The sequence below is a fragment of the Nuphar pumila genome, chromosome 12 (assembly GCF_984573655.1).
Source record: "Nuphar pumila chromosome 12, dmNupPumi1.hap1.1, whole genome shotgun sequence".
Classification (NCBI taxonomy): domain Eukaryota; kingdom Viridiplantae; phylum Streptophyta; class Magnoliopsida; order Nymphaeales; family Nymphaeaceae; genus Nuphar; species Nuphar pumila.
Window position 1 is genome coordinate 66,038,664 of NC_143260.1, and position 25,521 is coordinate 66,064,184.

The 25,521-nt window shown below is 37.4% G+C and overlaps 1 protein-coding gene across 1 annotated transcript in view; it reads right to left on the bottom strand.

The window, feature by feature from the left end:
• LOC149821002 (Peptidyl-tRNA hydrolase II (PTH2) family protein) overlaps nucleotides 1-25,521 on the bottom strand; it is a 67,791-nt gene that overhangs the window by 23,882 nt on the left and 18,388 nt on the right. The gene's annotated exons all lie outside the window — the stretch shown is intronic.

Genomic DNA, 25,521 nt, shown 5'->3' on the forward strand with positions numbered 1-25,521 from the left:
CCACCCCCGGCTCCCTTTGTTTTCGACATGGGAGGGGGTCGAGCCCCCATCCCTGCTTCTTCTTATTTCAGGGTAGGGGCTGAGTCCCTCCCTGTTTTTGGCAGGAGAAGGGCAGATCCCCCCTCCTTGCTCCTGATTTTATATATATATATATATATATATATATATATATATAATTGATTTGAAATTTTGAATGTATTTTTTTTTGTGTTTTCAGGATAAAAATGGTGGATAAAGGAAAGAACTTGTGTCATCCTCATCCCAACATGTGAGTTTTGTTGTTAGTTTTGCTGATAGTTGTAGTGGGATTGATGATGTGGGGTCATTATGGGTACACGTAGATAAACTTACAAAAACTGGAGAAGGAGGTGGTGGAAACAAGAGATTCGATGCAAGCTCTGCGAAAGAGATTTTGTTGGGTCTTACACAAGAGTGAAGGCTCATTTGTTGAAGATATCATGCAGAAAAGTTGATGAGGCAATGCGAAGACAATACAAGAAGAATATGAGAAGAGAAAGACAATGGCCGATTCTTGTGCAGTTAGTGTGCCATTTGCAAGCCACCAAGAAGATGCTGAAAAAAAAAAAGTCAATGTAGGAGGTAGAGGAACGATACAAGCAGCATTCAATACATATGGAAGAGAATAATTGGATAGAAAAGTTGGGAGTATTTATTTTAGTTCACTCTCATTTAATGCGGCTAAAAATCTTTATTGGAATGATTTAGTAACATCTTTGGCAAATTGTAATTTGAGTGGTTACGTGCCTCCAAGTTCAGAAAAAATATGAACCACACTTCTTGCAGAAGAGAGGGCAAATGTGGAGAGGTTTTGTAGATTAAAAAATATTCATGGGAGCAAAATGGAGTTTCTATTGTGTCTGATGGATGGACAAATATTCAAAGGCGTCCATTGATCAATTTAATTGTTTGTTCCAAGGTTTTAAAACTCGCCGAGTCAACTCGGTGACTCGGTTGACTCGGCTCGGCTCGGCCCTCCAGCGAGTCAACCCGGCAAGCTAAACTCGGTCTGCAAAGACTCGGCTGTGACTCGGCCTGACTCGGGCGAGTTCTGGAATGTTTAAAATTTGATTTTTTGAGTATTTCAGAATAAAAAAAAAATTGTAATATTATTGAGAATATTGTTGTTACTTTCTTAATGTCTTCAATATGTAAAGAAGACAATATGTGACTATGATCTAAGGTAAATGTTATTGGATATGAATCTATTTCTAGAAGCATCAGGCAGGACAATCTTCAGATTCAACAACAACTAATTAATATTTTATGATCAAGTAGATTGTTGCTTTTATTATGTTCTACACAATTATATTTTTTGCAGTTTCTTTGCATAAATGCATTTAATATTTTGCTTTAAACTTTACTAACATGACTATATAACAAGAATTTGGTTTTCTCCTCACACCTTTCCTCTTTGCCCCATGTTTATGAAGGCATAATAGACAAGAAACTGGAACAAAGTCATACATAACTTTGGCCTTAACATCCATAGAGTTCCAAGTTCCAACATCTACTTGGTGCTTCTTTCTTGTCCTTTCAGACTTCATATTTTCTTTGTATCTCATATAGGCTATACCCCTTTAATCAGAACCAATTGTCCTCACCTTGCCTTATCACATCCAACAAAAATTTCTCTTTTATTTATAGGCATGTGCATTTTTAATGCATAAAGGCATCTATGTAACTGGAATAAATTGTGCTCTTTCATTCCACATTTCCAACTTATTGCTCATTAATGAACAAATTATCCACATGCTACGATCTCCTTATTTAAGTTCAACCCAAGATTCTACATGGAGCCAAAAAACATCTCTTGTTTATTGAAAAACAGGGTTTGAGACAAATTATATATTGTTTTTCTTTTAAAATCAAAAGTTAATAAAACCTGGTCCGAGTCACCGAGTTGACCCGCCGAGCCACGAGTCAATAAAGAACGAGTCGAGTCTCGAGTCACTGGGTTTTAAAACCTTGGTTTGTTCGCTTAATGGCCCAATATTCTTAAAAGCAGTTGATGCATCTGGGAATATAAAAATGCAGAGTATTTGAAGGGATTGTTTATAGAAGTCATAAAAGAAGTGGGTGATCAGAAAGTAAATCATTACAGACAACGCTCTAGTTTGTAAAAGTGCAGCGTTAAGTTTGGAGAGTGAGTACCCTCATATTTTTTGACTCCCTGTCTAGCACACAGCTTAAATTTGGCCCTAAAGAGCATCTGCAACCCCAAAGAAAAAAAAAATTCATAAGCATATGCTTTATGTTCATGGATTGAAGATTTAGAAAGAAATGTCAAAAGCATTAGAAATTTTGTTGTTAACCACCATCGTGCTAATGCTATATTTAATAGGCATTCTGACTTGAAATTGTTGAAGGTCGTTGAAACACGTTTTGCGTCCATCATTGTGATGGTGAAAAGGATTGAAAGAGTGAAGAATGTTTTGATTAACATGGTGACTGATGAAAATTAGACATTCTATCGTGCTGATGATGACATCAAGGCTCAAGAAATTAAAAAACTCATTCTTGATGATGAGTTTTGGGACAGAGTCATATACTTCCTTCTATTTAGAAAATGTTAAGAGAAGTTGATAAGGATGAGCCCATGCTTCACAGAGTTTATGAAATGTGGGATAATATGATTAAAAAAATACAAGTTATAGTTTTCAAGCATGAAGAAAAAAATCATGCATTGGATAATTCAGAATTTTTTAATCATATTCATTCAATTTTAGTCAGAAGATGGGATAAGAGCAACACTCATTTGCAGTGCATGGCACATTCTCTTAATCCAAAAAATTATGCAAATAAGTGGCAGGCTGGTGGTATTGGTTGTGTCCCTTCAAATTTAAACTCAGAGCTATCAAGACATAGAAATATGTGTATGACAAGATTTTTTCCAAAAGCATATCTTCTACACCAAGTCACACGAGTTTGAAGAATTTTCATCTTCGAGATTATATAGACCAGAATTATTCGCGAAAGAAGAAGATAATATAGATCCTATCACATGGTGGTCAACATTTGGATCAGAAACACCTCTTCTCCAACGTCTTGCATTAAAATTGTTATCGCAACCTGCTAGTTCATCTTGTTGCGAAAGAAATTGGAGCACATATTCTCAAATCCACAACATGAAGAAAAACAAACTCACCAGCAAGCGTGCAGAGGATTTAGTATATATTCATTCAAATCTTTGATTACTTTCGCGAACCAATGATGAATACAGGTACTAATTTGCTCTCTTAGTTATTTGATTATTTCTTAGTTTTTCATTTAAATATACTTGTATTGTATTTAACATTTTCAAATTGGGTTTGTAACACAGGCAAGGAACATCCAAATTTTTGGATGTAAACCCAAAAGAGTGTGACTTCGAGGGAGAGCATGATTTCAACATAACAAACATGGATTTAGCTGAGTCCAGTATTCCTTCTAATGATGCATTTGATGATGAAGAAGAAAATTATTAAGATCCATTACTTCATCAGGATATACTTTGGTATGCAATTTAGTTCTTTTCTGCTTTACTTATTTAATTGATATTTAGGTTGATTTATGTAATTGCTTTACTTATTTGATTGATATTTAGGTTGATATATTGCATGCATGATGAATGATATTATGACAATGTAAATTGTTAAATGTTAACGGTTAAAACTTCAAAATTATATAATATATATATATTACATTTTTGCCCCTGTCGCACGCCCGCACCCAAGGTTTTTGAAAGTGCCGCACCCCCGCACCCGCACCCGCACCCGCACCCGCATCCATGTGACATAGATATGCACATACAAATAAGACATGTACACATACACATACACATACACATACACATACACATACACATACACATACACATACACATACACATACACATACACATACACATAATAATGTGCTTATCAAAGCTAGCATATATGGTCATTATGCTTTCCCATGCTCCTATGGAAACTCCAATAAGTGAAACATAACTGTGCAATATGTACTTGTGCATTTGATTTGTCTGGCTGTGGGTCGTTAGATGAAATAGAGAAGACGGTGACTGTTTATAATGGCAACTTTTTTTCCACTAAGTTGCAGTGTGCAGAACTGCTATTGGCAACATGAGCATGCAAGACAGGGAAAAGACGACGCAAGATACAGACAGCAGTTGTAACAAGAATAGTTTAATGCTGGAAAGAGAGCTAAAGATATCATTTTGCAAGAAAGAAAACGCAGTGAGAATTTTATTACTCAAGTATGCTCAACCTACTGACAGATAATTTCACCCATTAGAATAACCTAGAGAAAACTTATAATGTGTTAGGAAAATAAACTTTGGTTTGCTACAAAATCTCCATTAAATTATAAGGGAAAGCTGTTCTTTTTACAACTGTAGATTTGATGTCCTTATGCAGGATGGTGGATGTTTCTTCAACTTCTTTTGATTTGAAGAGTGGGCACATGATGTGCACAAACTACCTATGATCATAATGGTGTACATTGTTTTGACTTGAACAGTGATGAAATGTGGGAATGAAAATGACCGCAGGTGTGGATGGGGAATCCATGGGTGCACCCAGATACAAGGGACCCCCCAAAGGTTTCAGGAGAGGGGGCCCTTCTTCATCGGGTTCTGGTAAACCTCAAAAAATTTGGTCAGAGGTGGTAGGCTGTCAACTGAAAACATCTAGAGATGGTGGTAGTAGATTGAAGACGGTGATGGTAGATGAGAAGAAAGCATTGATGATCCCTAAAGGTAGGTATGCAGAAATGATCAAGCAATATGAATGGACTATGATTGCTGGTCTTGCGGGTGACGATCAAAAGAAAAAAATGGAGTTCAAATTAACTTTTGGAAATCTGAGTAGGATGCGGTCCCAGATCATGAACATCAAGTTTTTATCGGGTAAACATAGTCTGTTTTCTATCAAGGTGACTAGAGAGGAAGACATGAACTTTATTATGAGGAAAGGAGCATGGAAACTATCTGAAACTATGTCACATAGGTGCGGGTGCGGATGCGGCCCTTTAAAAAAACTTGGGTGCGGGGTGCAGGGAGGGTATATATATAATTTTTAACAGTTTTAAGTTAACACTACGTGTATGTGTGTGCATTTATGTATTTATATATATAATATAGATAAAAATGGACTTGATTAGGGTTAACTGAATCTACTTTTGGATAGAAATGGACCTCAGTGTGGTTGACTTTACCTAACACAAAGGAAGTTGTGTCCAAGTGTCGCACCTGCCTAGGTGCGGGTGCGACGCGGCTGCGGTGCCCTGTTAGAAGAGTCTGTGTTACATAGGTCTGGAAGGGTGTTGATGGTGAACAAGCAGAATCCAGAGGTGGGTTGAAAATTAGAGATAACATCGAAAGTACCTCAATGGATCCAGCTGCCTGAGTTGTCCACAGAGCTATGGATGGAAGATTTTTTCGAAGGAGTGGCCGAGTATCTAGACGCTAATTTATTGGAAATTGATTCATATACTAGAAGTATGGATAGAGTCCTATTGGCCTGAATTTGCTTGGAAGTTCCGGTTAATTTCCAACCTCTGAAAGATATTGAAATCATTTCTGAGGAAGGAAGATGTACCAGTCAGCCTATAGAATATGAAGCATCAGTCTCTTACTGCATGGTATGTGGCTCTACATATCACAGGAACGGAGCATGTTTGAGACGACCTCAAAATGATAATCAGGTTATAGCTGATGAGAAGGCTGCATCTGAAAATAAATGGCATCCTGCAAAACTGTCGAAAGTATGGAGGACGAAATCAGATCAAAGAATCGAAGTGCAAAATAAATTTGATGCTTTAAATGATATGGATGTAGAAGAGGAGTTGGGGAGTGATAATGATGTGTCACTAGTTAAAGAGGTTCCAGGTCAAGATAAGAGTTCGTTGAACTCAGAATATGCTCAAAATGGTGTGGAGATGAAAAAAGGCTGGAATCCGGTAAGGTTAGTAGAATCACTGATCAGATGACTTCAGGGTCTGGCATGATAATGTCACATTAAGAAATAGAGATGGAAACTGTTCCCAATGAGGACAGTCTTGTCAACAAGGAGGCAATTGTCAAAAATAGCTCAAATGATAAGGGGAAGGATTTATTGCAAGAAGATTCCAATCTTCAACTTGCCATTCAGCTAAAGGAGATATCTAATCCCTATAAAGATGGCCACGTCAACAAGGAGGTAATTACCATGAGAAGTTTGAATGAGAAAGGTAAGGATAAAGTGATAACGGAATCCAATTATCAACATACCATACATGATGTAACTGCTAGTCATAGCAAAGAGATGGATTCTTCTGGAAAAAGGAGACCTTACAAGAAATTGGAGTCCAGTAACATCCTGATCTTAACGGGTCCAAAATTTAATTGGATCTAAGAGATCCAGATGTGGATCCATTGAAGGTAGTGGATCTGGGGATAACGAGATCAGAACGGATATAGGGGGAAGCCCAAGTCCTAAGGCAGGAAAAAACAAGTCAAAAGTCATTAGTATGGCTGAACAAATAGAGGAGTTAAGAAAAAGAAAGCAAATCTTGAAAGGGAGCTGGTGTGGAGAAAATTCTCAAACGGGATGTAAATACCAACATACCAGAGGGAAGTCCAAATGTTACAGATAGGGAGGTATCCTCTACAGAAGACTGGATTGATCTCAATGTTCATGCAAAATGAAAGTATTATATGTGAGAAATCACACACCTTGGTTTGTCGGCTGTACTGCAGAAGACGAGAGGAGAGAGTGGCGGCAATGGGTAACCTTTTTCTTCATCAGAGAATCATGTCCCACATTCCTTCATATATATTTAATACATATTGGATCGGGTCTGTGATCCTTCAGTCCAGACCCGAGATGGATATATAGAGATACGGGTCCAGATTTGGACCCGTATGAACATATACTATCTTAATAGTCTCCCTCAAGTAATGCATGATTTTGTACCATGGACAACTTGTTCTTCAAAAACCAAAAGTGAATTCTGGTAAGCCCCTTAGTAAGCAAATCTGCCACTTGATCAGTCGTGGGAACATAGGTTGGTTCAACTTCTCTATCTTCGATCTTTTGCCGAATGAAGTGTTGATCAATCTTTATATGCTTGGTACGACTGTGATGAATGGGGTTGAAGGCAATTTGTATCGCACTCTGATTATCACAAAAGAGATTGGTGGGCATAATAGATTATCCGATCTCAGTCAAAAGATATCTCAGTCATGTAGCCGTTGTTGTGGCAGCCATCATAGATCGGTACTCAGCTTCTTTAGTGGGTCGTGCAACTGCACGTTGTTTTCTGCTACTCCATGCTATCAAGTTCCAGTCAAGAAAAACACAATATCCAGAAACTGATCGCCTATCATCTGGATCTTCAGCCCAATCTGCATCTGTGTACACATTTAATCGATGTCGCTCCCCTTTGGACTTGGACTGATGGTAAACTAGACCATCTCCAAGAGTCCCTTTTAAATATCGAAAGATTCTCTTAACATCATTCATATGCTCTGTTTGTGGGTCATGCATGAATTGCGACACTTGATTCACTGCATACACGATGTCTCGTCTAATGAAGGTGAGGTATTGAAGCATACCCACGAGACTACGATATTGCCTGGAGTCTTTATATGATTCTCCATCCTAAGAGCAGAGCTTGTGATTTAATACACTAAGAGTGGATAGTGGTTTACAATCTGTCATGCCTACCTTTTCCAACAAATCCAAGGTATATTTGTGTTGGGTTAATGAAAGAGATTCATTCTCTCTATCCACTTCAACTCCCAAGAAATAACGCAAGACTCACAAATCTTTCATCTTGAACTGTCGACTCAATAAGGCCTTGGTAGCTTCTATGTGTTCATCTGAATTCCCGGTAATAATAATATCATCCACGTATATAAGAATCAAAGTACGTACCTGACGATCGCAGAAAATAAACAAAGAATGATCAAGATGAGAACGAATGAAACCATATCGCTGAACTTCAAGGGAAAAACTGTCAAACCATGAACGAGAAGTCTGTCTTAACCCATAGATGGCTCTTCGTAGTTTGCAAACATGTGTGCTAGGGTTGTATTTTGCATAACCAGAGGTTTGCTCCATATACACCTCTTTTTTCGGACTACCATGCAAAAATGCATTTTTGACATCAAGCTGACAGAGAGTCCATCCATACTGAACCGACAAAGACAAAATTAATCGAATAGTTCTCATCTTGACCACAAGACTAAAGGTCTCATAGTAATCTTGCCCATATTCTTGAGTGAAACCTTTTGCCAGCAACCTCGCCTTATAGCGTTCAATAGATCTATCAGGTTTATACTTTATTTTATAGACCCATTTAGACCCTACAACATTTTTGTCTGATGGTCTGGAAACAATCTCCCAAGTCCCACACTCATCTAAGGCTTTCATTTCCTCGTTCATGGCTTCAACCCATTTGAGTGACATAGATGCTTGTGAAAAACTAATAGGTTCATCTTGATTTTCAATATGGGAGATGAAAAGTTGTAAGTCTGTAGAGAAATTGTTATAACTAACTCATCTTTCAATAGGATGATGAATCCTCTCAGGCCTTCTAGTTTGCACATCGGTTTGTTGAGCATTGTCTTTATTTCGCCGAACATATACAGCACCTTGGAACTTTGCAATATCTGAAATGCTAGGCATAGTGTCTTACGTATTTGGTGACTCTTCCCTTTGCAAGTGCACATCAGGTTTATTCTGTTCAACCGATAGTGTATGACATGAAGAAGCATCGTGAGTAGTCATTTGATCGAACACCTCAGCAGCGAGCCACAGTTGATAACCTTCATCATTCACGTTGTGTTCTTCTACCTTTCCTGAGCTCTCAGTATTTTCATCAAACACAACATTCCGTGAAACTTTGATGCGATTAGTAGTGGGATCGTAGCAACAATAACCTCTATACTAAGCAGCATATCCAACGAACTTACACTTGCATGCCTTGTTTTGGAACTTGTCACGTTGGAAACTCTCAATATGAACATAACATATACATCCAAACACTCGCAGATCATTATAATCAGGATGAATCCCAAAGATTGTAAAATAAGGAGATTGATTTGCAAGTAATTTCATTGGCAGTCGATTTATGACATACACAGCAGAATGAAAAGCTTTCATCCACAAGCTTAAAGGAACACGAGTGTCATGTATCATGCTCAATGCACTTTCTACAATGTGTCGATGTTTTCTTTCCGCCACACCATTTTGTTGCGGTGTGTGAGGACAAGATATTCGACGACTTATTCCATTATCCTAGAGAAATTCAGTAAATTCCTTTGATAGATATTTTCCCCCACCGTCGCAATGGAAATGTTGAATTTGAGATGAGAATTGATTACAAACTAGGGCACAAAATGAGCGAAAAAGCTTAAACACTTCAGATTTGTGTTTCATAAAGTAGATCCAAGTGTATCTAGAATAACTATCGATAAAAGTGACATAATAGCGGCTGCCCGATAAAGAGGATTGTGGGGCAGGTCCCCAAACATCAGAATAGACAATTTCAAAAGGTATAGAAGCTTTTTGATTTATTGATTGAAATGGAATAATATGACTTACATAAATGGCAACTAGAAGAAAGAGAAATATCAGACTCAATACTCAAACTAGACTGTAAAACAAGTCCACTAGACATAAGTCTTTCAATGAATGAACGATTACAATGACCGAAACGACGATGCCAGATTTCTGGCTTATTACACTGAGACAGATTAAAATAATCTTCGAATGACATTGGCTGAACTGGCTGTGAATTTATTATTTGAGCAGCACGAACAGAAGGAGACTCCTTGAGGACATACATATTTCTTTGTCGTTCTCCTTCAACGAGCGTCTTCTTCGTGAGAAGCTCCTTGACACATACAAAAGGAGTAAATTCGACAGAAGAATTAGTATCATCGACAAGTTTGGAAACAGAAACAATATTTTTAACAATGCTAAGTGAGTGATAAACATTAGATAAACGAAGTGAAGAATTGAAAAGTGGAAGAGAATGTTTCCAACATGAGATATAGGATGGAGAACACCATCTCCAGTTTTAATACTAAATTTACCACAATAAGGGATAGGTTGTGAAATCTTACCAACATCACCTGTCACATGGGCAGTAGCTCCAGAGTCAATGTACCAAGTCCCCTGCTCAGACTGCTTGAAGCTCAACTCAAAAAGAGCAAAAATTAAGAGATTCTTCATATTTTCCTTTTCATCCCTTGCTTGTCCTCTAATGGAAGGCCAAGCACCATTAAATTTGTCTCTGTTTTGCGGATTATGCCAGCAATTTGCCTTAATGTGCCCCTTTTTATCACACTGAAAACATGTTGGTATATGTTTAGAAAATTGATTCCCTGGGAATGAATTGGGTGACATGTTGGGCGTGGGAAGTAATCCACGACCTCCTTGATTCCCTCTTCCCTATCCACGTCCACCTCGAAAACCTCCACGTCCTCGTCATGTCACCATGTTTGTGACAAGAACCTCATGATTGCTGGAATTTAGAGCCAACTCCTCACCTCTAATAGTGACTTCATACTGCAGTAGTTTCGCGCGCATATCATCAAAGTTAGTCAATGAAGGAAGACATAGAAGAGAGGTGACCAATGTAAGAAAGTGAAAAATACGCTACAACAAATGTCTCTCAACAAGTTCTCACAAATACATCATAAGAACCACAAAGGTTCACAAAGAGAACTCAAGAATACACACAACCCGAAACGGGTATAAAAATGAAAAATAAACAATTTTATTGATTTGAGATAAAAACCCAAAACAAGAGTAAGTATTTACAAAGGGAATAGCCCCATATTTATAGAGAGGTAGAGAGAAGCCTTAAGAGAGCTGTTGGGGAGTCCAACAGCTCTTTTTGGATTTACCTTTTTGACTTGGTCAAAAAGGTAGCTTTTTGACTAGTCAAAAAGGTAAAGGCCAAATCAGTTCAATGATGGACTGGTTTGGCTAATTCTAGTTGTATTTTAACTAGAATTAATTAAACGAAAAATCCTAACTAGAAAGGAGATAAAACATTACATGTCTATGAGATTACATATGAGATATTATATGAGATTACATATTTTAACACTCCCCCTCAAACTTACAGTTGGATAACCGAAAGTTTGCCTAAGAGAAAGTGAAACCTAGGAGCAGCGAGAGGCTTGGTGAAGAAATCGGTCAGCTGATATTCTGAAGCAACATAGGGAAGATTGATGGTGTCACGCAAAAATTCCTCTCGAACATAATGGCAATCCATTTCTATATGCTTGGTGCGTTCATGAAATGTCTGATTGCTTGCAATATAGATAGAGCTATTGTTGTCACACAACACAGATTTGATGCTTTTGGACTTTCAACTCTCCATATCGGAAAGTAGACGTCGAAGTCAGACTAATTCCATAGTAGTTGTAGTCATTGCCCTATATTCAGCTTCAGTTGATGAGAGAGAGACCTTTTGTTGCTTCTTACATCGCCAAGACACCAAGGATTCGACTAAAAAGACACAAAAACCTGTAGTTGAGTGGCAGTCATTTGGATCACCACCCCAATCTGCATCAGTATAAGCAAGCAATTCTAAGTTAGAGGAAGCGGATAAAAATAATCCTCGAGAAATAGAATTTTTGATATATCTAATAATACGCAAAACTGCTCCCATATGAACAGAAGTTGGAGCATGTTGAAATTGACTGGCTGTATGGACCGCATGTGTAATGTCAGGTCTTGTGATAGATAGATACGATAGAGCCCCAACAAGTTGCCTATACGGAGTCGGATTCTCGAGTGGCTCTCCATCATCAATCTTCATTTTGACATTCACAATCTCAGGAGTATCAACATGTCTTTCATCTGAAATACCTGACCTGGCAACAATATCTAATGCAAACTTAGATTGAGTTAGCAAGTAACCTCTAGGTGAGTAGGCAACTTCTATACCAAGAAAATATTTCAAAAAACCCAAATCACTCATTTCAAAATGTGTTTTGAGAAATTTTTTAATATCATAAACTCCTGTTTATCACTTCCAGTGATGATCATGTCGTCAACATAGAGTAGAAGGATGATAATACCTGCATCAGAATTCTTAACAAACAAAGTTGTGTCAGTATGACAAAATCGAAAACCAAAATCAAGCATAACCTTACTAAACTTATCATACCAAGCTTTTGGAGCTTGCTTAAGACCATATAAAGCCTTGTTTAGGCGAAGTGTTTTCTCTTTAGGTATATTCATTCCTGGTGGTGGGTCCTGTAAAATTGTCTATGAAAAGACAATACGCATACGAGCACAAATAATATAGAAAAGATGTGCACGAAGGCACTCTCACAACACTTGAATAAAGTACGCAAAAGCGTAAAAATAATAAACATGCACAATAGCATGTATTTTATAGAAAGAACCAAATGCTTGAGACTCTCAAGCTTAGGGAAAACAAGGGGGGAACACCCCTATTTATACAAGAAAGAGGAGGTGCAAGGGGGCTCCCAAAGGAGTCGTTGGGGAGCCCCCAACGGTCACATTTGTGACCGTTGGGGGCCCCCAACGACTCTATTGGGGGACCCCCAATGCACCTTTTATGAAGATGTACAAAATAAAAAGAATAAAAATACAAAAAATAAAAAGAAAGAAAAGTACAACATATTCCAAATGGAATATGCGCAAGAAGGGAAATTACAATTATACCCTTATCGGGTAAACATAAAAATAAAATAAAAAATATATAAAAATATATATATTTATATAGAGAGAGATACATATACATATATATATATTATATGTATATAAGTATATATATATTTATATTTACATCAACGATTTTTGGGAGATACATTTTAACACCACCCCTCAAACTTACGGTGTGATAACCGCAAGTTTGCCAAGGAGGAAATGAAATCTGGGCGAACATAGAGCTTTGGTGAAGAAGTCAGCAAGCTGATACTCAGACGTTACGTATGGAAGATCAATGACCTTCTTCAAGTATTCTTCTCTGACATAATGGCAGTCCATCTCTATATGCTTTGTTCGCTCGTGAAAGGTGTGATTCTTGGCAATATAAATTGCACTTTTATCGTCACAGCACAGCTTTGTTGGTTCTCTGATAAACACTCCCATATCTTCCAAAAGACTTCGAATTCATACAATTTCCATGGTGGTAGATGTCATGGCTCTATATTCGGCTTCAGTGGATGACAGGGAGACCTTCTGTTGCTTTTTACATCGCCATGAGATCAAGGACTCACCTAAGAAAACACAGAAACCAATGGTAGAGTGACGGTTACTAGGGTCACCTCCTCAATCTGTGTCAGTATAAGCAAGCAATTTCAATTCAGAAGAAGAGGATAGGAATACTCCCTTATTCACTGTTCCCTTCAAATATCTGATGATGCGAAGCACAGCACTCATATGAACGGTTGTAGGAGCATGCTGAAACTGACTGGCGATGTGTATAGCATGTGACAAATCGGGTCGAGTAATGCTAAGATACATTAAAGAACCTACCAACTGCCTATAAGGAGTAGGATCGGTTAGAGGAACACCATCGTCAATCTTCATTTTTGCTCCCACAACTTCAGGAGTTTCGCATACTTTGTCATCAGAAATACCTGACCTGTCAATAATCTCGCAGGCAAGTTTAGACTGAGATAGAAAATAACCACGTTGCAAATAGGCAACCTCAATTCCAAGAAAATATGTCAGAAAACCTAAGTCTGACATCTCAAATTTTGAAGTCAAGACGGACTTAATACCCTTGACTCCTTGAACATCATCACCTGTAATTAACATGTCATCAACGTAGAGCAACAAAATTACAATCCCTGCATTAGATTTTCTAGTAAATAAAGCAGTGTCAGTATAACATGAGGAAAAACCATTTTCCAACATTACACTGGTAAATCTATCATACAAGGCTTTGGGGGCCTGCTTTAAACCATAGAGAGTCTTTTGAAGACGAAGAACTTTATCTTTAGGAATTATCATGTCTGGTGGGGCATCCATATACACTTCTTCGTTAAGATCACCATTTAAGAAGGCATTTTTAACATACATTTGAAAAATGTTCCAATTTTTAATAGATGCAATAGTAATAAGACACCTAACTGTAACCATTCGAGCTACAGGTGCAAAGGTTTCTTCGTAATCAATTTCATACTCTTTTGCAACTAAGCGAGCTTTATACCTTTCTAGAGAACCATCGCTCTTAGTTTTAACTTTAAAGACCCATCGACAGCCTATAGTTTTCTTTCCTATAGGTAGAGTTTGGAAATCCCAAGTTTCTGCCCTTTTAAGAGCATTAAGTTCACTTTGCATGACTTCTTGCCATTCTATACATTTTTTAGTTTCTTCAAAATTTCTTGGTTCAAAATAAGAGTGAATGGCACTAAGACAAGCCCTATATCGGGGTGAAAAGGAGTCAAAAGATACAAAATGAGTTGGAGGTCTTTTATTCCTTTCAGATCTTCTATGGTCAAGAATAGGAGAAAGCTCACTATATTGATCAATAGCACTTCTAAAGGTGTCTTGGTTTCTACGAGAGTAGGTTATTGACTCACTTGGAACCCTACTTTCTTGTTCATTAAGTGAGTTATGTTCACCAATATCTGCATCATTTTCCTCATCATGGTTTAATGATACCTCATCATCACTAGATATATCATCATTACTAGACAATAAGTCAAATAAGGAGTAATCAAAATTTTGTTGTTGAGAAACATTTTTTTCAAAACCACTCTCATTTTCTAAAAAAGTTACATTTCTAGAGACATATAGCTTATCATCTCTAAGGTCATAACAACGAAAACCTTTTTGAGTTTCGGAATAACCAAGAAAGGCACAAGGAATAGCCTTGGGAGAGAGCTTGTCATTCTTATCCGTAAGTATGAAACACTTACATCCAAAGACTCTTAACCTATTATAATCAGGTTCAAGCTTATGTAATACTTCAAAGGGAGATATTTTTCCTAATATCCTAGATGGTAAACGATTTATCAAATAAACAGAAGCAAGAGCTGCTTCAGCCCAAAAGTTTTTAGGAATATTTTGAGATATAAGAAGGGTCCTAGTGGTCTCAATAATGTGCCTATGTTTTCTTTCAGCCAACCCATTCTGTTGAGGTGTTTTAGGACAAGACCTTTGTTGAATAATTCTGTGATCCTCAAGATATACCTTAAATTGATTGGAGAGATATTCTCCTCCAGAGTCACTTCTAAAAATCTTTATGTTGTTGTTGAATTGATTCTTAATCATTGAATGAAAATTTTTAAAACATGAAAACACTTCATGTTTAAACTTAAGAAAATATATCCACGAATATCTGGAAAAATCATCCACAAATATTACGTAATAAGAAAAACCTCCTTTTGAAACAACAGGTGCAGGTCCCCAAACATCCGAATGAACAATTTCGAAAGTTTTAGAAGAGAACATAGTTTTTTGCTCAAAAGGTAAACTTCGCATTTTTCCGAGAATGCAGTCATTACAAGAAAAAGAGCTTTTACATAGGTCTTTTGCAAAATGTAAATATGATAACTTGGTGATATTAGGATGACCAAGTCTTTTGTGCCACACATTTATATCTTTATATCGGGCAACATTACACAAAACTTTTGGAACTTGAAGAGATTCCATATAGTATAAATCTCCTCTTCTAAAGCCTTCCCCAATCAATTTCCCGGACTGGCGATCCTGTATTAAGCATTTATCATAAGAGAATTTAATATCGCAGCCATGGTCCGTGAGTTGAGAAACAGAGAGGAGATTTAAGTTTAGGTATGAATCTGATTTTTGGAATAGAAAATTCTTGAGTTTCAAAATTACCTATTCCTTTAATTTCAAGAGAGGTTCCATCAGCAGTGGAGACATAAGATAGGGAACCATTTTTCGAATAATCGGAAAGTGAAAAAATGTTTGGGGACATATGAAAGGATGCACCGGATTCCAAAAGCCAAGAGATTTTACCTGGAGAGGAAGAAGTGGATACGGCCGCACCGGAGGTAGATCCCTTAAGGAGAGGTTGAAGAGCTTCCACTATTTGATTTATAGAAAGGGTCCCACTCGAAGATGTCTCATCCTTCTGTGGTACACCAGTGGTAGTCATGGCTAGAAGTTTCTTCCATTTGGGACATACGGGTTTGATATGCCCCGGTTCTTTACAAAAATGACAAATAGTTTTGCTATAATCCCTTCTTCCTCTTTGACCACCATTTTCACCTTGATTTTGAAATTTAAAGTGAGGGGGACGATAGGTTCTTACATTGTTTCCGGGTCTGGATACGGCATTGACCTCACTATTTTCTTTAATATTACAAGGGACCGCAAGAACATTTGGTCCTTGTTTACATAAATTCATACGAGTCTCTTCACCACTTAATTTGGTGAGAACATCTTCAAGAGAAGGGGGAGAAAAAGAAGAGAGAAGAGATGACCTTATTTGCTCAAATTCGGGCCTTAGCCCATTCAAAAAGTTGAAGAACCGATCTTCTTCAAGTTGCTTGTGACGGAGCTCAATTGCGTCTCCACTCCATTTTGGTTCAAGCATTGCAAGCTCATCCCAAATAGAGGAAAGATCGGCAAAGTATTCCCTAATCGTCATTTCACCTTGAGTAAGGGAGATAGCCTTCTTTTGAAGGTAATACTTATGAGAGAGATCCCTTGAGGTGTACATTTTTTCAAGATAATGCCAAGCTTCCGATGCCTTTTTGAATTTAATAATGTTGGCATTAATCTTGGTTTCCACGGATGAGAAAAACCATGAAAGAATCTTAAAATTCTTCATTTCCCATTCATCGTGTTTCTTGGAGTATTCTTCAAGGGCTTTGGTTCTTTCTTCTCCCTCAAGAATCTTGATTTCGCTTCCATTTACTACGGTAATCTTGGGTTCTGGTTCTGGAATTGTGCCAAGTACATATCCCCATAGGCCCTTTCCTTTTATATGAGCCTCCATATTTCCGGCCCAAACATGATAGTTGAACCCATTTAATTTGAAACCAAGAGCAAAATGGGACTCTTTTTCGCCCATTAGAGAGTAAAGAGGTAGAGGAAAAAGCGTACCAACACAATATTTCCAACACCAACTTTGCACAAGATTCTTCTAAAATATTTGAGAAGAAAGATCCACCACTTCAAACTTCAAAGATCGGAAGGCACGTTTTTCGAGGCACTCGAAAATGGAGAATCCCACGATCTTCAATAATCAACCTTGCTCTGATACCATGTAAAATTGTCTATGAAAAGACAATACGCATACGAGCACAAATAATATAGAAAAGATGTGCACGAAGGCACTCTCACAACACTTGAACAAAGTACGCAAAAGCGTAAAAATAATAAACATGCACAATGGCATGTATTTTATAGAAAGAACCAAATGCTTGAGACTCTCAAGCTTAGGGAAAACAAGGGGGGAACACCCCTATTTATACAAGAAAGAGGAGGTGCAAGGGGGCTCCCAAAGGAGTCGTTGGGGGGGGGGGCAACGACTCTATTGGGGGACCCCCAATGCACCTTTTATGAAAATGTAAAAAATAAAAAGAATAAAAATACAAAAAATAAAAAGAAAGAAAAGTACAACATATTCCAAATGGAATATGCGCAAGAAGGAAAATTACAATTATACCCTTATCGGGTAAACATAAAAATAAAATAAAAAATATATATAAATATATATATTTATATATAGAGAGATAATATATGTATATGTATCTCTATGTATATAAGTATATATATTTATATTTACATCAATGATTTTTTGGAGATACATTTTAACAGGTCCATGTATACTTCTTCAGTTAAAGTTTCATTTAGAAAAGCATTTTTAACATCCATTTGAAAGATATGCCATCTCTTTATTGATGCAAGAGCTATTAGGATTCTAACAGTGGTCATTCTAGCTACTGGGGCAATGGTCTCTTCATAGTCTATTTCATATTCTTGAGAATAGCCTTTTGCCACCAACCGGGCCTTGAATCTTTCAAGAGTGCCCTCACTCTTGGTTTTCACCTTGTACACCCAGCGACAACCAATAGGTTTCTTGTTGTTTGGAGGATGGTCTTGAATGGTCCAAGTATTTGCTTTTTCTAAGGCTTCTAATTCGACTTTCATAGCCTTGACCCATTCTGGTTGATCTTTAACTATATCATAACTGGGAGGTTCTTCATAGGAATGAATTAGAGAGGCTTGATGTTTTGGTGAAAAAGACTGATATGACACAAACTTTGCAGGAACCCTCGAGATCCTAGTGGATTTTCTAGATGAAGAGGCAGATTCATGTTCCCTTGTGTATTTATCCAGGGCACACTGTCTTTCTAAATTTCCTCGTCTAGAGTATTGAATACAATCTTGACTATTTCTATGAGGATCAGAATCAATCACATCCATCTGATCATCTAGATCAATTTCTCTTTCACTATCCTTTGGAACTAGATCCAACAAAAAGGAATACTCATCTATTTCAGTAGAATTTTTGTTTTCAAAAAAACTTTCATTTTCTAGAAAGGATACATTCCTTGAAACGTATAACTTGTTGTTTTTAGGGTCAAAACATCTGTATCTTTTTTTATTATTTGCATATCCTAAAAAAGTACAGGGTGTAAAATTGTCTATGAAAAGACAATACGCATACAAGCATAAATACTTTTAAAAAGGAAGTGCACGAAGGCACTTTCACAACACTTGAACACAATACGCGAAAAGCGTAAAAATAATAAACATGCAATAATGCATGTGTTTCATAAAAAAGAGGAAATGCTCGAGACTCTCAAGCTTGAGGATTTACAAGGGGGAACACCCCTATTTATACAAGAAATGGGAGGTGCAAGGGGGCTCCCCAAAGGAGTCGTTGGGGAGCTCCCAACGGTCACAATTGTGACCGTTGGGGGCTCCCCAACGACTCTATTGGGGAGACCCCCAAGGCACCTTTTTGAAATTACAAAAAGGAAAAAATTAAAAAATAAAGAAATTAAAAAATAAAGAAAAAAGTTACAACATATTCCAATTGGAATATGCGCAAAACAGTAAAAGGACTAAAATACCCTTTTCGGGTAAAAAAGGGGAAAATGTATAAATATATATACTTATATATAGAGATACGTATACATATAACATATGTATACGTATCTCTAAGTATATAAGTATATATATTTATACTTACAATAGGGTTTTTGAGTATACATTTTAACACCCCCCCTCAAACTTACGCTGTGATAACCGCAAGTTTGTCAAGAAGGAAATGAAATCTAGGCGAACAAAGTGCTTTTGTGAAGAAGTCTGCAAGTTGATACTCAGACGTCACGTATGGTAGATCAATGACCTTCTTCAAGTATTCTTCTCTGACATAATGGCAGTCCATCTCTATATGCTTTGTTCGCTCGTGAAATGTGTGGTTCTTGGCAATGTAAATTGCACTTTTATTGTCACAGCAAAGCTTTGTTGGTTCTTTGACAACTACTCTCATATCTTCCAAAAGGCGTCTAATCCATACTATTTCCATGGTGGTAGATGCCATGGCTTTGTATTCGGCTTCAGTGGATGATAATGAGACCTTCTGTTGCTTTTTACATCGCCATGAGATCAAAGATTCTCTTAAGAAAATACAAAAGCCAGTGGTGGAGTGACGGTTACTAGGGTCACCTCCCCAATCTGAGTCAGTATAAGCAAGCAATTTTAATTCAGAAGAAGAGGATAGGAATACTCCCTTATTCACCGTTCCCTTCAAGTATCTGATAATGCGAAGCACAGCACTCATATGAACGGTTGTGGGAGCATGCTGGAACTGACTGGCGATGTGTATAGCATGTGACAAATCAGGTCGAGTAATGCTAAGATACATTAAAGAACCTACCAACTGCCTGTAGGGAGTAGGATCGGTTAGAGGAACACCATCGTCAATCTTCATTTTGGCTCCCACAACTTCAGGAGTTTCGCATACTTTGTCATCAGAGATTCCTGATCTGTCAATAATCTCACAAGCAAGTTTAGACTGAGATAGAAAATAACCACGTTGCGAATAAGCAACCTCAATTCCAAGAAAAAATGTCAGAAAACCTAAGTCTGACATCTCAAATTTTGAAGTCAAGACGGACTTAATACCCTTGACTCCTTGAACATCATCACCTGTAATCAACATGTCATCAACATATAGTAACAATATTACAATCCCTGCTTTAGATTTCCTAGTAAATAAAGTAGTGTCAGTATAACATGAGGAGAAACCATTTTCTAGCATTACACTGGTAAATCTGTCATACCAGGCTTTGGGGGCCTGTTTCAAACCATAAAGAGCCTTTCGAAGACGAAGAACTTTATCTTTAGGAATCGTCATGCCTGGTGGGGCTTCCATATACACTTCTTCGTTAAGTTCTCCATTTAAAAAAGCATTTTTCACATCCATTTGAAAAATATTCCAATTTTTAATAGATGCAATGGTAATGAGACATCTAACTGTAACCATTCAGGCTACAGGAGCAAAGGTTTCTTCATAATCAATTCCATACTCTTGCCCATATCCTTTTGCAACTAAGCGAGCTTTATACCTTTCCAGGGATCCGTCGCTTTTAGTTTTAACTTTAAAAACCCATCGGCAACCTATAGTTTTCTTTCCTATGGGTAGGGTTTGGAAATCCCAAGTTTCAGCACTTTTGAGAGCACTAAGTTCTTTTTGCATGGCTTCTTGTCATTCTATACATTTTTTAGCTTCTTCAAAATTTCTTGGCTCAAAATAAGAGTGAATGGCACTAAGACAAGCCCTATACCGGGGTGAAAAAGAATCAAAAGAGACAAAACGAGTTGGCGGTCTCCTATTCCTCTCAGATCTCCTGTGATCGAGAGTAGGTACAAGCTCACTATATTGGTCAATGGCACTTCTAAAGGTGTCTTGGTTTCTACGGGAGTAGGTTATCGGATCACTTAAAAACCTGTTTTCTTGATCATTGAGAGGGTTATGTTCTTCGACATCACCATCAATTTCCTCATCGTGATTTGATGATACATCATCATCACTAGATATATCATCATTACTAGCCAATAAATCAAAAAGGAATGAGTAATCAAAATTTTCTTGTTGAGAAACATTTTTTTCAAATCCACTCTCATTTTCTAAGAACGTTACATTTCTAGAAACATATAACTTATCTCCTCGAAGATCATAGCAACGAAATCCTTTTTGAGTTTCGGAATACCCAAGAAAGGCGCAGGGGATAGCTTTGGGAGAGAGCTTGTCATTTTTATCCGTAAGAATAAAACATTTACACCCAAAAACACGTAACCTATTATAATCAGGTTCAAGTTTATATAAGATCTCAAAAGGGGATATTTTTCCTAATATCCTAGATGGTAAGCGGTTTATCAGATAAATAGAAGCGAGGGCTGCTTCAGCCCAAAAGTTGTTAGGAATATTTTGAGAAATAAGCAGGGTCCTAGTAGTCTCAATGATATGCCTATGTTTTCTTTCGGCCAATCCATTCTGTTGAGGGGTTTTAGGACAAGACCTTTGATGAATAATTCCGTGATCCTCAAGATATGTTTTAAATTGGTTGGAGAGATATTCTCCTCCAGAGTCACTTCTAAAAATTTTATATTACTATTGAATTGATTCTTGATCATTAAATGGAAGGTTTTAAAACATGTAAAAACTTCATGTTTGTACTTTAGGAAATAATCCATGAATACCGGGAGAAATCATCCACAAAAATAACATAGTAAGAAAAACCTCCTTTTGAAACAACAGGTGCGGGTCCCCAAACATCGGAATGAACAATTTCGAAGGTCTTAGATGAGAACATAGTTCTTTGCTTAAACGGTAAACTTTGCATTTTTCCGAGAATACAATCATTACAGGAAAATGAACTTTTACATAAATCCTTCGCAAAATGTAAATAAGATAACTTGGTGGCATTAGGATGACCAAGTCTTTTGTGCCATATGTTTATATCTTTGTTCCGGGCAACATTACAAAATGATTTTGGAACTTGGAGAGATTCCATATAGTATAAGTCTCCTTTTCTAAAGCCTTCCCCAATCAATTTCCTGGACCGGCGATCCTGTATTAAACATTTGTCACATAAAAATTTAATATCGCATCCATGGTCCGAGAGTTGAGAAACAGAGAGAAGGTTTAAGTTAAGTTTAGGTATAAATCTAATTTTTGGAATGGAAAAACTTTGATTTTCAAAATTACCTATTCCTTTAATTTCAAGAGAGGTTCCATCCGCAGTGGAAACAAAGGATGGAGAAACATTTTTTGAAAAATCGGAAAGTGAAAACATGTTTGGGGACATATGAAAAGATGCACCTGAGTCCAATAGCCAAGAGACTTTACCTGGAATGGAAGAGGTAGACACGGCGGCACCGGATGTAGCTCCCTTGAGAAGAGGTTGAAGGGCTTCCACTATTTGATTCAACGAGAGTGACCCACTTGATGATGCCTCTTCCTTTTGTGGTACACCGGTGGTGGCCATAGCGAGAAGCCTCTTCCATTTGGGACATACGGGCTTGATATGCCCCGGTTCCTTACAAAAGTGACAAATAGTCTTGCTATAGTCTCTTTTTCCTCTTTGTCCACCATCTCCTCCTTGATTTTGGAATTTGAAATGAGGAGGACGATAGGTCTTTACATTATTTCCGGGTCTTGATACGGCATTGACCTCATTGTTTTCTTCATGATTACAAGGAACCACAAGAACATTTGATCCTTGTTTACATAAGCTCATACGAGTTTCCTCACCACTTAATTTGGTGAGAACATCTTCAAGAGATGGAGGAGAAAATGAGGAAAGAAGAAATGACCTTATTTGCTCAAATTTCGGTCTTAACCCATTCAAAAAATTGAAGAACCGATCTTCTTCAAGTTGCTTGTGGCGGAGTTCAATTGCCTCTCCACTCCATTTTGGTTCAAGCATGGAGAGCTCATCCCAAATGGAGGAGAGGTCGGCATAATATTCCCTAATGGACATTTCACCTTGAGTAAGGGAGAGGGCCTTCTTTTGAAGGTAATACTTATGGGATAGATCTCTTGATGTATACATTTTCTCGAGATAATGCCAAGCTTCGGATGCTTTCTTGAACTTGATAATGTTGGCATTAATCTTTGTTTCGACGGATGCGAAAAAAAAGAAAGAATCTTGAAGTTCTTCATTTCCCATTCGTCGTGCTTCTTGGAGTATTCTTCAAGAGCTTTGACCCTTTCCTCTCCCTCAAGAACCTTGATTTCATTTCCGTCCATCACGGTTATTTTGGGTTCCGATTCCGGAATAGAGCCTTGCACATAACCCCATAATCCTTTACCTTTTATGTGAGCCTCCATGTTCCCGGCCCAAATATGGTAGTTGGACCCATTCAACTTGAAGCCAAGGGCGAAGTGAGACTCTTTTTCACCCATTAAGGAGTAAAGAAAAAGAGGGAGGCGTACCAACACAATGTTTCAACTTCTAGCTTGCACAAGCTCCTTCTAAAATATTTGAGAAGCAAGATCCACCACTTCAACTTCCAAGAATCCGAAGGCACGGTTTTCGAGGCACTCGAAAAAAGAAGAATCCCACGATCCTTAATCACCAACCGAGCTCTGATACCATGTAAAATTGTCTATGAAGAGACAATACGCATACAAGCATAAATACTTTTAAAAAGGAAGTGCACGAAGGCACTTTCACAACACTTGAACACAATACGCAAAAAGCGTAAAAATAATAAACATGCAATAATGCATGTGTTTCATAAAAAAGAGGAAATGCTTGAGACTCTCAAGCTTGAGGATTTACAAGGGGGAACACCCCTATTTATACAAGAAATGGGAGGTGCAAGGGGGCTCCCCAAAGGAGTCGTTGGGGAGCTCCCAACGGTCACAATTGTGACCGTTGGGGGCTCCCCAACGACTCTATTGGGGAGACCCCCAAGGCACCTTTTTGAAATTACAAAAAGGAAAAAATAAAAAAATAAAGAAATTAAAAAATAAAGAAAAAAGTTACAACATATTCCAATTGGAATATGCGCAAAACAGTAAAAGGACTAAAATACCCTTTTCGGGTAAAAAAGGGGAAAATGTATAAATATATATACTTATATATAGAGATACGTATACATATAACATGTGTATACGTATCTCTATGTATATAAGTATATATATTTATACTTACAATAGGGTTTTTGAGTATACATTTTAACACAGGGTATAGCACGGGGAGAGAATTTATCATTCTTATCTGTAAAAACAAAGCACTTGCACCCAAACACCCTCAGTCTAGAATAATCAGGTTTTTGTTTATAAAGCTTTTCAGTAGGAGAAATATTCTTTATTGAGGATGAGGGCATCCTATTAATAAGATACACAGCAGTTAAAATAGCTTCGGCCCAAAAAACTTTAGGAACTTGATGTGTGATAAGTAGTGTTCTAGTTGTTTCTATAATGTGTATGTGTTTTCTCTAAGCTAACCCATTTTGTTGAGGGGTATAGGGACAAGATTTTTGGTGTGAAATTCCATGTGAGTTCAAATATTCTTTAAATTCAATTGATAAAAATTCTCCCCCTAAATCAGTGCGAAATATTGAAATATCATTCTTAAATTGATTTTTGACCATATTATGAAATATTTGAAAAAAAGAGAACACTTCAAATTTGTGTTCGAGAAAGTAAATCCAGGTATATCGTGTAAAGTCATCCACAAAAATTACATAGTATAAAAACTCACCTTTTGACGTAACTGGTGCAGGACCCCAAACATCAGAGTGAATTAATTCAAGTGGTCGAGTGGAGACAAAAGTTCTTTCTTGAAATGCTAGTTGTTTCATTTTTCCAAGAATACATTTTTCACAAGTGAAAGTTTCAAAATTACAAATTTTTTCCATGTTTGGAAACTACTATTGTACTGTATTGTACAGCATACTGTACTGTATTGTACTGTATTGTACAGCATACTGTACTGTATTGTACTATTGTACTGTATTGTACCACTCGTACAACATATAAATATCAATGGAAAGGGGAGAAGACATCATTGCCGCCCAACATTTTTTTCTCTCTTCCCTCTTACCTCTCTCTCTATCTCTTGCTACGATAGTAAGGTGACTCCCACATCTGATTTCTCACATGGTATCAGAGCCAAGGGCGTGGTAATCACGATCATCTGGAAGGCCCCTAAGGACCTTGACGTGCGTTTTTGGGCGTTCTCAAGGAAAGTGTTTTTTTTTCATCTTTTCTCTGTTGTTTCTCCGTTGAATCACTATATTTCGACGTCGTTTCTTCATTTCCTCATATCGTGCATCTTTTCCTTCTTACATATTCTGTTATCCCCAATTTTATCAACCCTAATTTCTGTTTTCCCCAAATTTGGGAACCCTCATTTCTCAAAAGTGCCTCTTTTCTCAAACTTCTTGTGATTTCTTATCTATTTCTTGCAATATAGTTGATAAATCGTACATTCTGCACGATTAACTAAAAAATCGTGATTTCCAAAACTCAAAAATTTCTGTCCGTACGGTTCTGTCCGTACAACCTACGAATTTTTGTCATGCTGTTTGATTC